This window comes from Lytechinus variegatus, chromosome 2 (genome assembly GCF_018143015.1).
Source record: "Lytechinus variegatus isolate NC3 chromosome 2, Lvar_3.0, whole genome shotgun sequence".
Classification (NCBI taxonomy): Eukaryota; Metazoa; Echinodermata; class Echinoidea; order Temnopleuroida; family Toxopneustidae; genus Lytechinus; species Lytechinus variegatus.
Window position 1 is genome coordinate 77233797 of NC_054741.1, and position 13331 is coordinate 77247127.

The following is a 13331-nucleotide window of genomic DNA, read 5'->3' on the forward strand; positions in this document are numbered from 1 at the left end:
AAATTATAACACCAGACAATGGGTAATAGCCATCCCGTGCCCCCCCCCCCCCTTAGAGCCATAATCTAAATTTGTATTGTAAATATATTGTTTTCACTCAAGTGAGCCCCCCTCCCTTGGAAAGTGGGGACCTTTTTTAAATTATGCTTGTCAAATTTTTATCGGGAAAATGTGCTCCCCCCCCCCCTCTGAAAAATCCTGGATCCGCCCCCTGGTATAGGGGGTGGGTTGGCCCATATTGCAAGGTTGTTTACTCGATAGGAGGGGGTTTGGGAGGGGGGGATCGGGTAAGACAGCTCCGGCACATTGGTTTATTGCGCATTAAAGTACGGAAAAAAATTCGTCTCCGGGCAAGACGACTGAAGGGCATATTTTTCTCATTTGAATAGTTTTCTCAATGTACGTAAGTCATTTAATCAAGACCCAGGAATTTAATTAAGACCAAGATTTTCCGTTTGACAATACTACATCTTATTTCCCTTTTCTCTTTTTTTTCATCATTTTTGTTTGTCCTGTTAGGTCCAACAATACACATATACTTGAAAATCATACGAGAGAAATCTGTCTTTCCCCCAATAAATAGTGTAGTGTACGTGGGGAATTAAGCGCTTATCAGAAATGATGATGATTTCTTCAATCAAATCCTTATTTTAGCTTCAGTTCTAAATTTGTCCTTCCCAACAGAACATTATACAAAATCCATAGAAATACAATAAACTAGTGAGATATAATAAATGAAAATGTATAACGTTATGTCTTAATTATACGTATGAAACTAGATGGATCATGAAATATTTGTAGCTGAAAATATCATCAATGTTGGAAATGGAGAGGTCCACTGTAAATCGTGACGGTCGATCCCCTCGAATAAAAGTATTCAATAATAGTCAATTAAAATCGATGAGTGGCCTATACCGAGCGTTAGAAAAATGAAATGAATATGATACATGAAATGAGCAATGTACAAAAAAATTGAGATCCGTCATCGCAACGAAATCAAATCAGAAAGCCAAAGACGACATTTTCTTTTAAATTTCATTAGGATATTAATACTTTTTAGGCTCTTAATTCCTCTCTCTTCTTTTAATTCTAATTTTCTTCTTCTCGTCCCTATCTTCCTCGATCTCCCCACGTTTCTATTTCTCCCCCATTCCCTTCAATTTTCTTCACTTTCTTCTTGCAGTTTTACTGTTGGTGGGTCGCTTCTTATTTCTTTTTGTCTTGTTTCTATTCAACTGTTTTATTTCCTTCCGCCCAGGGGCGATGGAACTTATAGGGACACTTATAATTGCCTTTCCATAAATTCAAAGCCATAATCCGTGTTTCAAAACGAAATGTGCCCCTGTGAATTATTATTTTTTATATATAATATGCATTTTGGTCCCTCAAGTTGATTGTCTTGATAATTTAATTGTTATATATCATGACAATATTTAATTTCCTCGTGTTTTTTTTTCATTTCCAAATCCCCCCCCCCCCTGAAGTACTGAGAAGATATTGAATTAGGTCTTTAAAAATGACATGTGGTACTCACGGGGTGGCATGCCCTCTTACTTTTTTGCCCAACTAATGACATTTTTACGTCAATGTTCACTGAGTGAATTGAAGCCTGGAAAAATGTAAATGATGGTTGTTTCCTTTCATTTTTTGTAATGTTATATTTTTACCCCTGATTGCCACGTCGTAGAACAAAGAGAACATAATTATGTACTCTTTTTAACGGAGAAGCACATTAAAGGGGACATTTGGACCCATTTGGCTTCTCCCCATACGCAGCACCCTTGGGGTACGTGGCCATGGATTATCCCTTTCCCTATTTTCCGCGATAGATAGAATGAAAAAAATATAATCTTACCACGAAATACACAGCTACTTCAGGCAGAACGTAAGCTGATGGTGAAAATATTTTTTGCGCCGATTGCCCGTTTTGACATATAAGTGTCTCTTTATGTCCTCCTCGCTTATTAAACGAAAATATCTTATTACTTCCCTTGTCCCTGTTTCCACCTTCCCGCTGAATTCGAAAACCCTCAAAAGGGGGAATCGAAAAGAAAATTCCAAGATTTGTGACGTAAGGAACAGGTTTGGTTGCTGACCTCGTAGAAACTGCCTTCGTCACAATGAACGTGTATGAGTTTACGCACCCTTTTTAAACGCAGAATACGACTGGTTGAAAATTGAACACCATGGGGTTCTGATGAAAGACAGCCGCGTTTATTGGACCGAAGTTTAATGACGTCACGTCGTGCGCACTTTTTTGAAGCGAATGATGATTATGTAAACAAAGAATTAAGGTCACTTTGTTTACTTGTGATTATCTGCACTTCATCTCATTGACGTTGCTTACAAATATATCCAAGACATTTTCTCGAATCTTTTTTTTTTTGGACTTTCTTTAAAAACGTGAAATCATGGAAAAGTTGGTGAGTTTACTGAGTTTTGCTTGTTTCTTCGATATATATTTTTTTTAATGAAAATCATTTGATAATTTCCTCTAGTGAATAGGAAATACGCTGTCATCATCTATAAATTTAGACACAGTTCAGGTATCCTTAATAATACAGATCTAAACGACGTTGATGCTTTGTTTTACATTGTGCATAGATAGGCCTATGGCTACGCTATATATATTATGGTATTATCATAATAACTTCCTTTTCCGTAGGATTTATTCAAGACATTTTTTTTAAATGAAACTATGTATCAATAAAGTTGTTTTATTTCTAGCACAAACTCTGCTACCCTGCTGATTTTTTTTTTGTATCTTCTGTGGATGAAATTTAACCCTTTTTTAAGGAGTTGGGGGCTGACCATATAGAAAGTCACAATCAGATGGTATTTTTTTTGTTCATGTTGAAATAAGTGTGATAGGCTGAAGCCGATGCCCCCCCCCCCCGGTTCCACGGCCCCTATTACATTATATATCATATATCTTAAATGCAAGTTAAAATTATAATTACATGTAGTAAAAAAAAAGGAAATAATAACTATTTCAGGTAAGTTGCTGAATGAAATTCAAATGATATCGCCATCGTCTCACACACCAACTACAACGGCAAAAATGCATGCCTACACAAACCCTTAAACAAATATACAACACTTTCATGTTTCTCTCAACAAACTAAGATGTAAAATTGTTAAACTTGATTATCTTTTAAGTAATCCTAAGATAATATTCATGGATTTTGTTACTTATCCAATAGTAATACGTTATGGGTTTTCTATCAAAATGGCTTGTTTTAGGATATTTTCCCAAGCTCATTTCTCATTTTTATTGGCTGTCTACAAGATGTATGTCTATAATACTCTCAAATTATTATTCTATTCTTGACTGCCTCCTTATATTTTGATAGACTATACAACCCTCTTTCCTACCCAGTGAGGAAGACCAAGCTGTTACCAGTATATGTTGTGCTGGATTCTTCAAGGTTCCTAAGCTTTGCTTCCTGAAGTCATTCAGACAGACATCTCGCCACCATCCATCTAAAGTCGTTCCAGTCTTTGTTGAGACCCGAGGGAGTTCGTTCTCGTTCTCTGATCAATCTCCAGAGCCCACATCATCAAGCAATGGATTAAGAAGGCATTGCTGGGAAGAGAAGGCCACCACTTGTTCTACTGCAGAAGAGTGCGCCAACAAGAGCTTATCAGAAAAGTGCCAAGAGCTGTCAAAAACTGTTTCAGCAGCCATGGGACACTTACCCAATTGCTCTAAGTTCAAAGACATCCATACCCGATGCAAAGGGGCATGTGGATCCAGTCATGCAGAAAAGGACTGCAATGAGAGCTCTAGGGCATGCTCTCTTCTCCTTCGTTCAATGACATTGAGTCATGCTCTTTACGATGGCATCATCTCCAGCCTGGACTTGTGGAAGGTTGTTGGAAACAAGCCGTTCTCTACACCCAAAGGCTGCAAAATGACAAAAGCAGAGTATGAGGAGAAGATCACCAAGCCCATCAGGAAAAGGATGAAGGAGATCATCAAAGACTTACGTCGACAAGTTACCCTTGTTGATGAAGTGTTGCAGAGGTCTGATGAAGCTTTACAAGGGATATCTTTTCCAATAGTAAGTATGATGATTATGATTTTCATTAAAACATATTGTATTTTCATATTCATAGAATTTCTGGTGAATTTAAATAAAACATTTTCATCATAGCTTTCAAGATATATTGATATTCTACAACTTTTGACGTTGCTGAATTGTAAATTTAATAGATACGAAATCACATAACAAGTCATGAAATTGTAAATATCCTAGAAGAAAGAGAAAACAAATATCCAATCAATTAAAATATTTTATCTCTTGTCAAATTGCACGACTACTGAATAAAAACTGGTCATGCAACAAAATATTCTTTTTCTCTCTTCTAGAAATTTGCTGCAACAAATGACTACTTCAAAGAGTTTCAAGAAGTGGCATCCAAGTGCATTCCCTCAAAAGTATTGGCAGACTTTGCTCGGGCTGTTTCCGCCACCCAGATGCTCATCAACAAATCCTCCTTTCTTTCTGATCGCCTGTCTGCTCTCGGACCTGCCATCCCACTGGCAGTAAAGCATCCATTCCTCCACACATCTGTTGATGGCATAACTTACAAGGGCAACACTCTTGAGAAGGGATTGTCAAGACTGGTCAAGGAACTTGCAGAGTATCATAAAGCGATGCTCTATGTCTCAGATGAGATCAAGAACTTGGATGGTAAGCTGAAAAAGCAAGCTAAGAAGGATAAACAGAGAGCTCTTAGGAAGGAAGTGGGAAAGAAGAAGTGCCCAAAGTCTAATCGCACTGCTGCCCAGCTTAATATGGCCAAGGTTCCAAGCAAGAGAGCCATCAGCATAATGCCAAGCATCGAGGAGGTAGAGGAGACAGGGTGAAATTCGTGAATCGGGGATATGAAAAGACTTGAACTGACAAGAAGGAAAAAGCTTTTGTTCAATTTCACATGGCTGAGGTTCCAATGAAGCTAGTCATCACTGCGATGGGGACCATCAAAGTGATGGAGGAGGCAGAGTGAAACTCAAGAAAGGAATTAACCATAAGCTTCTCTTTGGAATGACTAGACTTTATGACAAATTGTCCAAGATTCATGTGATGGGAAGAGCAAGTATGTTATTCTGCTTGCCATGCTAGTAGCATCCAGACATAAAGCTGAGAACAAAGACAATCTGATGCAACAAATACACAGAAATGGGAAATATGAGGGATGAATTACTTGGTTACTAATCTGAGTCTTGAAGCACCATATTGGCTTAATACAGGTACTACTGAGTTTCCAGAGCAAAAAATCTGAATAAGGAGTGATGCCATATTGACAGAACTTAACAAAGTATCTGATTGCACTGGTCTAAAATGAAATTGTAAAGGGTTTCAAATATTGACCGTCATTACATTTGGAAGGCTTTGGAGTACCAGAACTAGATTAAAACTGCATCCAGCAGAATACTTGCCATGCAATGAACAGCGAACACTTAATAATGATGAAATATAGATGCAGCAATGTAAGGACAATACCACCCGTGTCACAAGAATTCCCCAATACACGACACCTTGAGTCCTACGAAGAATACCATGTAGAATAACTTGGAACATCCCTAATGACAGGAAAAAAACTAGAATACCTGCCAACAATAATATACAGCATAACAAAAATGTTGGCCATGGATCTCTCGACTCAATCTAAATCTTAACTAAAAAACAATATTTATTATGGAAAGTTGAATTCAAAAGGCTTCAATTGCAAAACTGATGGAAATAAATTACATGTACTTAAAAAAATGCTAAGAAATTGTGTTATTGTGTGATTGAAAATTTCACAATTCTTATCTTATTTAATAGACATTGGATGAGTGAGATAAACTCTGGCCCGTATTCTTAAGTCGGGTTTAACTTAGACTCAAGTTTAAATTTGTGGTTTAAGTGTGGATAGCCAATTGCTACATAAATCACTAACAGTTGATATATCATATTTCAGCTCATTTGGCTCTCAAATCATTCATAATTGTCTAGGAAGTATAAATAGATGACTGTCTGCACCATCGATGAATCAGGAAAGAGCACAGTAAACATAAGAAACATACAACTTAATAAAAATTTTGACACGTTTGGCTTCCCATAATTTTAGCACAGAGTTAAACCATGGTCTAAGTTAAAACTGACTTCAGAATATAGGCCATTAACTAAACTTCAAACCTGTCTTTCATGATTGTAAGTATTGTTATTTTGAGCACACATACAGATGGGACACAATGGCCCGAATTCACAAAAAACCTAGCTCCTGGTTTTTGGTGGTTTAAACCCCCTCCTGGTTTAAACCCCGAGCTGGGTTTTTCATTTACGTTTCACGAAAGAGGTTTAAACCCCGAGGGGGTTTAAATGCGTCATAAAACGTCACGAAACGTCATATTTTTTAGTCTGCTCTTAGATGTGGTTTAAACCATGGTTTAATTTTACGAGCATGCGCACTTGAGGAGTTTGTGAAAAATCCGTGAAGCGAAGAAAATTTTTCTTGCGGTCCTGGACCTGACAAGTGGTCTTCTTGATTAGAAATTCGTAAGTATTCTTCTTTGAATTCGTAATAAAAATTCCCACTTTCCTTCTCTGGAGTATATTGATACGTTTTAAGCAGTTATATGAAATTGGTAGTGTTGTTTTTCATGATTGCGAACGAGGTTTTGGTATTGACAAGTCCAGACGATGCACTTTATCGTCGTGTGTGTATTGCCACAGTCCCATCCGTGCATTTAAGTGTTGGGATATTTTGTCGCTGTGTTGTTGAACGAATTGAAGGTGCTCAGCCGCGGGCCGGGCTTAATTGTTTTATGAGCTTCACGAGGATATTTATATTATTATGCCATCTATATCTTAATTTGTCAATGTCAAGATGAAAATGAAATATCTAAATCTATATAATTTTTGTACTATTTGGTGCATTTTAAGAGGAGAAACTCAGAGTCAGAAAGATTTTTTTTTTTCAATTTGATTTTGAATTTGCCTTGACTAAACTTCGTAGGCCTACTAAAAAGCCTAAATTGCATTTCAAATTCAAAATATACATTTGTAGATCGAGACCTACCTTTTTGCTTTCAGCACAGGCCAATTTTTGAGGCTGTAGGAATATTAAAGAGTTGATTACTCAAAATTTTGTCTCAAGTCTTTTCACTTGCAAATATAGAAAATAGAGCCCCCCCCCCCACAAAAAAAAAACAGATTTAAGTTAAGTCGTTACGCTTAGGCCTAATTTTGAATGAAAGGCATATTCCAGTTTCAAACAAATTATTACAATGTTTTTTTTTATTTATCATTCACAGTGTTTACTGTGAGATTTGCATTTAAAAAGTGATAAACCAATCAATGAATATTTTTTTTTAATGAAAAATTAATTTTTTTTTTAATTTGACCATTGTTTCACAGAATTACATCGGCATCAGAGGTATCATACAGTGTAGGTCTCTATGGATTATCTCCATCTTCTTCACAGCTTTAAATTACTAAGAGGTATGATTATTAATTTGATTTACATTGTTTTGATTTGTTTAAAAGTATTATTGAAATGATTTAAGATATCGAACATGAAATATTTAGACTGAATAAATGAAATGGCTTGAATGTAGTTTTTGTTAATCTCAGGAAGTAAATTAAGATTGCAGTAATTATGTTGGCAGATCAAATCTACATGCACATGTACAGTTTGGAATGATTATAAAGATCACAAAATAAAAGACTTAAAAATAATATTCAACTCTTCTGCATACAGCTACCTTCCCAAGACATTGTGGGCTACATGATGCTAAAAATCCATCGAAATCGTACAAGGATGGGCCATCTCGAGATCAGTATCGACTGAAAAGAAACCGTCACCAATATGCTGGAAGCCGAAATGAAGAGGGACACACAGCTCAGAGGATAGATCAACTTCCTGTTTATTTGCAGGTGTTGACAACTCTCCATTTTTATGCAGTGGGTAATTTAATTTTTCATAAACGATTATTGAATGTTTCTTGGCACTGTTAAATCTAAATGACTGAGATTGTTTTAGGACTCCAGATAAAGCTGATGATATGACAATATCTAGAATTCAGAGAAGGAGCACATAAATAAGAGTATCATTTCAGCAACAGTCAAGTACCTATGAATTGCATAATTTAAAAATTCCAGAATTACCACAGCAGTAGTGAGGCTCTGCTTTTACAACTGTTATGTCAGGTTAGAGTTATAAATTTTGCCATTAACCCGTGGTAGAGCTTCATGAGGTTCACCAAACTTGTACACAAAATTTTGAAATTTTGAATATAAAATTATGCTAATTTATGCAAAATTTATTCATGCTAATTTATGCAAAATTCATAATCACAAAAAATGCTTCTGTATTTGTGGACCAATTTTGATTTTTTTTTCATCCATCTGGTAGAGCTACATGTACATGAGGGTCCCCAAATTTCCACACCGACTTTTGAAATTTTGACTAGAAAATTATTTATGTTAATTTATGCAAAATTTATTCATATATCACAAAAAATGCTTCTATGTCACTTCTCTATTAATTTCAATTCTGTTTCCTCAATTTATGTCACAAATATAATTCACTAGTGACGACTTGGCTGAAATTAAAAATTGATGGTACATTGTTCGGGTACTGTACAACCCAATTATTTTTTTCTACCTTTAATCAAAAGATGTGCAAAACTTCAAGGTAAAAAGTCATTAAAGCACTGGGCAAAAAATTATTCAATAGTTGTTTTTGAAGTCAGCACTGCTGCTATATTGAATCGCATATTGATGGCGAGACTGCCAAAGGCGTTCCACTTGTTAAAATATATTGGAGAAAATTGTATGATATTTGTACAAGATGAATATTCATTGTTTAACATCTGTATGTGCTTCAATGAAATGTTTTAAATTACCTCAAAACAATCACCTCACCCATCAACCATATGGTTTGTTTTTATTTTACAGGATCATTTTAAAAGATGCATGGTGATGAGGCAGCAATATCGCAGTCATCAATGTGTCAGAAGCTAAAGCAAGAAGGAAGAGGCAATACATGAAGATTCCTACAAGAGAAGAAGTTGAAGCAACTCGGAGACAGTTCTATCTAACTGTTAGATTTCCAGGAGTGAAAGGTGCAATTGATGGGACACATGTCTACATCAAGAGCCGGGGGGGGGGGGGGGGGGGGGATTGGGCCATATGCTTCTTATATACCCCTTCCAACTTCATGTGGAGAGGAATGCCTATTAACAATGGCAAAAGCATTAAGAACATAGAAACACAGAGTTCATTCAAATTTATGAAGAATACTTTACTTCTTTATTTGTTGATAAATTGATTATTATAACCCTGTGATTCCTGCAGCTTAGCTTCAGCAACCTCTCTTTATTCAAAACGTCCATTCGTAGTTTGTGCTCCTTCAAGCTCATATCGTGTCTTTCAATCTCGTTTCAAGCTCTTTCAATCTCATATCATGTTCTTTCACTCTCATCTTGTACTCTTTATAAAGTCGAGACCATGTTTCTTCCATTGAACTTCAATTCTAATGGCATGCATGCACTTCTACCAGCTCAAACTCTTCTGACAGATGATTCTTTTTTCCTTGAGATGGGTAATTCAAATTCCATTTTGCAGAACAAAGGTTTGTGGTATTGCTGCAGGGTTAAAATTCAATATTGAAATGCATTTAAGTACATAACATATAGTAACAGTACAGTTGTAAAACACATACTATAAATCATGTTGTCAAAGATGTATGTTGTTTAACGTACTGGTAACTCTCTACTTGATAGGTTCAGCTTCTGACACCAATGTACATTGTGTTTTCTGATTGTTCTCGGAACCATAAATTGAATTTTTGAAAACATTAAAGACTTAATTATACAAATTTCTTTAAAAACAGACAATGCAATGCATTCTTTTCAGAAGTATACAATATTCAGTGCACAGTTCATTGAATTGCTTGAATCTGGTAACATACATATATTGAAGCCCTTTTCATACTTCAAATGATTCACCCTCCCAGTTCAGTTTTATAAATCCCTCTTCACCTCTAAATACCTTACTACATATCTGTAGTATATTCAGATTATTTTGTGTGTATCAGTGTATTGTGCATCCAATTGATCTTGTAATTACATGTACATGTACTTGATTTGGGGATCATGTTTAATTTGCTACAGTATTTAACATCTATTTCAACTACTTCTGATATGAGTCTGGCCAAAAAATATTCTGGCAGAAAGGGTCAATGGAAAAGGGAAAAAAAGGCATGGTAATTTTAATGATACTAAATTACCTTGAAGAGGAATGCGATTTTAAAGAAATTCCACCAGTCTGGGAATGTTTCCTTGATACCTCAGACAAATGAATTTGTAGAATTTGTCCTTGTTGTGAAAGAAATAGATGAACTTCTGTTCTTTTGAAGATTTATAAATATCAACAATGTGTCACATTCATCTCAGTTGGGAGGGTTTTATTATTTTTTTTCAAGGAAAGTGATGAATACTCTTGATAATGTAATTATATTATGATTTGGGAAGTATTTTGAGAGGTCCACTATGTGAGATAGTTTTTATTAAAAAAAGCTTCAACTGGACATGGAGTTTTCACATTTGCAATCATTATTTGTGTATTAATTGCAACAAGCATAATAAAGAAGAATGACCTTCATTTTGTGAGGATGCATTTCCTAATTTAAGAACTGTTTATTTCAATAGATTATTAAACATATTTTTGTTTCATAAAATATTTAAAAGATAAATGTTCTTTACACGGTTGATTTATTGAGATATGTCTTTCAGTCAATGATGGATTTGAAGTGGAGGGGGGGGGGACAGGATGTTTGATTAGGTTTTATTTAAAGTTCTTATATGCAAGAGTATTTTCTAATCATGTATTACAATAAGGATTAAGAATGCAATTTGATAGTGCTTGCTTCAAAGGATTTTCACTAGTAGGAAAATTGTATTCTGCACTTTTTTTTATAAGTACCCCCTTATATATATTATGGGGGGATGTCAGATATATTGTGAGAAATATTCACCTAGAATGGGAAATGAATTAATTGGAGAATTAAATTAATAAAAAAAATCACTTTAAAAAATAAAATCTATTTTTTATTAATGTCAACACAGTTACAAAAAATAAGCATGAAGGGAGTGAAGTCAAAGTAGATGCACTTGCTTTGCTAGGTGTTATTGGAACTTGATCTATACATGACCTGCAATGTATATATATATATATATATTTTTTTTTTTGGGGGGGGGAGAAACATTGTTCATTGGATTAATACATTACATGTACATGTACTGAGAATATTATATGCCTATATAATGTACACTCTAATGAATTTGACATTTGAAAATATTTCCATTATATTTTTTTGCCAAGGTATTTTGTTGTACAATCATTAAGACAGGAAATAATTATATGCTTGAATATTGAAATTTTCATGATTTCTCTATGTACACCGCCTTGAAATATTGAAATAAAAAAATAGCTAACTTTAAAATATTTAAACTGCTTTGATGTAAGATGCTTCTTATTACAAAAAGGGGTCTTCAATCACAAAAGGATTTCGTACCAGAAAAAAATGGACAAGCAAAAAAAAAAACTTCTCGTCAGGGGGGGGGGGGGTGGGGCAGGGATAGGTCCCTTGCATGGGTTGTGACTCGTCAGGGGGGGCAGTCTGCCCCCCGTAGGTACGCTAGTGTGTGTGAGAGATATAGAAAGAAAATGAGCGGTAACAAGAGAAAGATTATGAGAACGAGAGAGAACACTTCATCACTTTCACTTCAATACTGTTTAACTATTGAGAAAAGTTTCAAATTGAAATGAGAAATAGAAATTGATATAATTTATTTTGATAAAAAAATATTCAGGAAATATATATGATAAACCTCTATTTTGGGGGGAATGAAATAAACTTCTAATTCTAGCTACAACTACCCCACCCCCAAAAAGGTTATCTTTCCAAAAGTCGGGTCATCTCGTCCCAAATATCTTTTATTTCGATTTTGAATGATCTTGTATTTTTTACCATCATAAAAGACTATTTTGAGTAGGGATTTCAGCCCATGTTTCAGTGGTCCACAAATATTTATTTTTATGCGTGCTAGAGTTATGGGATGCACTTTTGATTACCATTAACAAAATAAAGTCAAGATTTAGGGAATAAATCAGGGCGGTCTCAATTTTAAGAAAGGAAAATAAACAAATTGGAGGATAAAGTTTACTTCAGAAAATTTTGGGACGTGTTCTTTCTAGAATTTACATTTGAATTTATTTTTTTTTATATTTTTGGCGATGGAACTGGATTCAAAGGTCGATTCGCAATTTTGATTATGACGTAAGAACAGCTGATCGACAATCTTTGTTATGATTGTTATTTTTATACTGAAAAAGCATTAGAAGACCCATATACTTTTCGAATATTGGTTGCCGGACGACTGTACGGGCATGCGCGTTGTTAACTCTCAGCTCAGCCTCAACTAATTAAACTTAGCGATCGAGATCGTAGACATGCAAAATCAACAGCTTATTTTCATATTAAATGCCGCTTAACACAAAAAGGTAAGTATTAAGAGAAAGCGATCTGATAAGATACTACTTAATCTTGAAACTGATAAAGTAATTATATTCATACTTCAAGTTTCATCGGGTAATCTTTATATTACATCTGTTTGTTGTCATTTTCTTTTCATCCGAATTAAATTTATTCAATGATTAAAAACATGACATCGATGTTTACGGATGGGACCGAAATGAGATTATCGTCGACGCGCAGACGACCGCAATGGTTGAGACAAATTTTCATTTTTATTGCATTTCGTGATGTATCTAAAAATAGCGGATGTTCAATAAAATTCGACTCATCCAACAATGAATAAGTTTTTAATGTAATTTTATTTCATGTAATCTACTGAGATTGCAAATTTCGGTATTTTATACCCCCAGACTTTGGATTTTCGAAACCTGTTTGCCGTGGTCGGCAAAGACCGTAGCAGACAACATACGCTCTACTGAGCATGCTCAGAACCGTGGACTAAAATTAAACCATGGTTTAAACCATGGTTTAATTTTAAACCATGGACTAAAGAAACCATCGTTGGTGAAACAGAGAGGGGGTTTAAACCCCCTCGGGGTTTAAACCATGGACTAAAAAACCTAGGAGGGGGTTTAAACCCCCTCGGGGTTTAAACCTCCTTTGTGAATTCGGGCCAATGACAATAGTACGAGCTCATTACATGTCTAAAATCAAATCAAGATTTTTATTGCAAGAATGACAAAATATACTATTCACACATAATGTCCCATAGAGTTATGAAAACTCTTAAACTTCAA

General features: G+C 35.1%; 1 long non-coding RNA gene across 1 annotated transcript; it reads left to right on the top strand.

Moving 5' to 3' along the window:
- The first annotated feature begins 7761 nt into the window (after nt 1-7761).
- Nucleotides 7762-10556, top strand: LOC121409117. Its single transcript, XR_005969120.1, has 2 exons — nt 7762-7959; nt 8952-10556. It is a non-coding gene; the product is annotated as an uncharacterized LOC121409117 (long non-coding RNA).
- The last annotated feature ends 2775 nt before the right edge of the window (nt 10557-13331 follow it).